The following is a 4,451-nucleotide window of genomic DNA, read 5'->3' on the forward strand; positions in this document are numbered from 1 at the left end:
TGTAGTACTCAGCTTCAACTAGTGGTAAGGGTAGACCAGTTAATGATTTAAGTGTAAAACAGAAACATAGCAGTACCTAACACGATATCGGTCTTAACCCTCTCACTGCGACATGCAATCACTGACATCGACACTACAAGGACTGTACAAAATCACATCCAAACACACTGAGAGAAGGAAACTACGAGATAAAACAAGAATACATTTTCTAGTTCACAGCGAGGACATTGTTTATATTAGAAGCGACTGTAGAGCAGGAAATGTCCTTAAAGAGGATTGTGATTGGGAAAGGATGTGACAGGGAGTAATGAAAGAGTTAACTGAGAACCAATCAGCGTCTGTGCGAGCGTATGCAGGGAGTGTAGTGAAATTTTTGAGGCTAAAAAAGAAGAGAGGAAAAAAAAAGTTACATCATTCTATCAAGCTTTGGGAGAAACGATAGCACCCAAAAGATTAACCAGTTACCAGCATCGCCCATGTCTTTATTCAGAGTCTGTATAAGAGTATGGAGACAGTGTTATGTTCTTTCTGAGGCTCAAAAACCATCACTATTAAGACCCCCAGTGCATCGTCTTCGTCTCGTCGCGTTCTCAGTCTCCACATCCTCGCCTGTCCCACCCCACTCAGCCAGCCTTCACCAGCTATCCGTAGTGTCTTTTGCAATTATACAGTTAACCTTCACAGGACAATTCTATTAAGCTTGGGGAAACTATGGCAGTCAAAAGGTTAACCGGTTACTAACATTGGCCATATCTCAGAACCACTCAGCGTCTGCGGGAGAGTCTGGAATGAGTGTGTTTGGTCTTTATAAGTCTCGAAAACCATCACAAGACCAATTGTTCGTCGTCTTCAAGTCATCGCTCTCGCCTCTGCCTCACCTCACTCGACTACCATCTTCGCCTTCATCTCAGCCACTGTCTCCACTCAATGCTGTCTATAGTTAGAGAGTGAGTGAAAGAGTGACTTAGTTAAATAGTTACTTAATGGGAATGAAGATCAGACAGCGTTGTTCAGGGGCTCTCAACCTTTTGCAAGCTGCCCCCCTCCCCCCCCACAAAAAAAAGCTGGTTCAATGCAGTTGGGGATCCCTTCCTCCCTGCGCAACCCACACAACCCCATCCCCAACTATGCCACCATAAAAAGAATCAGATAGATAGATAAATAGATAGATAGATAGATAGATAGATAAATAGATAGTCCTTGGCTAGACTATTATTATACTGGCCCACACTATTACTGTTGTTATTGTTATTTTTTCCCCTCCCGTCCTGTGTCAGCACCCCTTCAGGAGGCGTCCCCCCCCCCCCCCGACGGTTGAGAACCACAGTAAATCTAATCCAAACGAAAGATAAGAGTTAACTGTTTTAAGGGCAAAGTAAACAGGTGCAGGAAATCCCTCGAACTAATACTACACCTCTTCCCCCTTCTCCCTTTTCACTCTCTTTCTCTCTTTCTCGTATAATGACCCCCTTCTCTTCTCCAGCTCCTCTGCGATACCTTCAAGCACCATCACCAGCTTCCATTACTCAGCTGCATGACAAAGACCTCAGCAAGTTGCATCATGAGCCAGAAGGGCGCCATTAGGTCTCCCACGCGTCGTTCCCCTCAGTGTATACATTCCCTGAGATAAAAGCTGATGTGAGAGAAAGAAAAAATGAAGGAAAAACAAGGCAGTGGAATATCTGTTTACGTACTTATTAAATTCAAGCACCTCTCTTCCACTACACACACACACACACACCCACACACACACACACACAAAGAAAACAATTAAACGTTCTTAACCTCCTTTCCATTTCGTCCATTCCATGTGTATTTGTTGCGTGCAAGTTCATAACAGTGTCAGTGTCGGTGGCAAAAGTTATTTCTCGAGTTTGCTTACTTAATTAGTTACCACGGGAAGTTGGAAATTTGAATTAGAACAGGTGTTGATTTCATTACATATGAGTTTCGAAAGGGTGACTAATGCAATATAGACAGATGGCTGGGAAGTCCTCAGTGTAGCACTTTATATTTCTTGCCACCTACCGAATAAAAATTACGAGAAAAATATGAGTCTTCATTAGATTTATTGGTTAAGGTATGGTAGTCTTCTTGTGTTATTATACTGAAAAAAGGGGCGACTGATGTAATATAGACAGATGCTTGGGAACTTCTTAATCCAGCACTTTATATTTTTTTTGCCATCTACCGAATAGAAAAGACGGGGAAAATTATGCGAGTAGTCATTAGATTTATTGATGTTATGAAAGTCTTTTTGGAGTATCATATTTGAAAACCCGGACTAATGTAATAGGGACAGATGCTCGGAAACCCTCTTTGTATCATTATATTATCTGCTTGTCTCTGAAGTGCATCGCAAGGTGTGGTAAGTTTGTATAAGAAATATTATCAATGAAAATAGGAAGCAAAACTAAATTGATTAATTACTTTTCATTACCTTGAGAATAAATGTATGAGTCAATACTTCACACACACACACACACACACACACACACACACACACACACACACACACACACACACACACACACACACACACACACACACACACCTCAATAACAAGAACAACCTAGTACTACAACTACTACTACTACTACGTGCAACAACAACAACAACTACTATTACTACAGCAACAACAACTATTACAACAAAAACAGCAACTATTACTACTACCACTACTACTACTACTATCACAACAACAACAACAACACCCGCCACACCCACAACACTGCGGAGGGAGGGTGTTGGGTTCCCCGTACAAGTAATAACAGAAGGAAATAATAATGTGATATAGAAGACGCCCCTCATCCCGCCTCATCCCGCCCGCTCGCCCGCCCGCCCGCCACCCCACACGCTGCCGCCCCCGTCCCTCCTCCTCCATCCCCCAAGCTGTTAGACACATCTCCTCCTCCTCCTTCTCCTCCTCCTCCTCCCCTCCTCCTCCTCCTCCTCCTCCTCCTCCTCCTCCTCCTCCCTCCTCCTCCTCCTCACTCTACGACATATGCAATGGTTCCTTTTTAAATATGAAACCCCGTCTGTGTGGCCTGGCCTTGAGTGTACACACACACACACACACACACACACACACACACACACACACACACACACACACACACACACACACACACACACACACACACACACACACACACACAGTCCTGTTTTCCGTCGTCTTATTATACACCTTTACACTTTGCAAGATTGATAACACACACACACACACACACACACACACACACACACACACACTCTCTCTCTCTCTCTCTCTCTCTCTCTGGTGATTCCTGTCTTTTCTTTCCTTCATTACAATCTTTTCTTTCCTATTTTTTTTTCCCCTACAATACCAGCAAAAGAAAGTGACAATCTCGCTTCCATCCAAAATGCAGATAAGTAAAAAAAAATAGATAAATAAACGAATAAAATAAAATAAGAAATCAATAAGATAAAAAAATAGCAAAATTATTCATAGCGATATCATAATAATAATAATGATAATAATAATAATAATAATAATAATAAGAAGAAGAAGAAGAAGAAGAAGAAGAAGAAGAAGAAGAAGAAGAAGAAGAAGAAAATAAGAACTACTGAACAGATCGAATGTAAATATCACAAATTCTAATGACAAAGGAAAGAAAACAAGAACAGAAGTAGAATCAGGCGGGAAAGAAGAGGAAAGAGATTTAAAGAGAAGGAAGGGGGAAAGAACCGGAGAAAAAAGCATGGGGAAGGGGAAGAAACGGGAGAAAGAGGAAAGGGAAAGCAGCTGAGAATGGGAATGAAGGGAAAGGAGTTGAAGAGACGAGGAAGAGAGAAGGAGCTGGAGAGATGTGATTTGAATGTGATGAGAAGATAATGACTGTTTATTAAGTCCCAAGCAATTGTTTTTTGTCAGTATCTCCAATCCAGTAATTGTTAAGGCCATATGCAATATTAGACTGACTGACTGACTAATGAAGTGACGAATAAGCTTACTCAATAACTGACACGCTGAACGATTTGACTGACTAACTGACCTGATTAATAAACTGACTAGACTGACTGGACTGATTGAATGAATGACTGTTAAATTAAGTCACTGACTGAATAATTAGGTGACTGAATAATTAACTGACTGATTGGCTGCCTAATCACTCTCTTCAGGCTAACTATTCCTACAAAACTAAATAAAAGATTAAAGCAAATTTCCTTTTTCTTTCTACCTGTTACTTCAGTGTGTGTGTGTGGTGTGTGTGTGTGTGTGTGTGTGTGTGAGTGTGTGTGTGTGTGTGTGTGTGTGTGTGTGTGTGTGTGTGTGTGTGTGTGTGTGTATACGGATCATAATAGAAAACATTTCGCAAGCGCCTGCCTCATAATGCTGCAACACGACACCAGGTGAAGAGAAGGGCAAGTAATAGAGCAGGAAAAGGTGAGGACGCGCACCTACACACCTGCAGGCCCTCGTGGCGACG

This window comes from Scylla paramamosain, chromosome 4 (genome assembly GCF_035594125.1).
Source record: "Scylla paramamosain isolate STU-SP2022 chromosome 4, ASM3559412v1, whole genome shotgun sequence".
Taxonomy (NCBI): domain Eukaryota; kingdom Metazoa; phylum Arthropoda; class Malacostraca; order Decapoda; family Portunidae; genus Scylla; species Scylla paramamosain.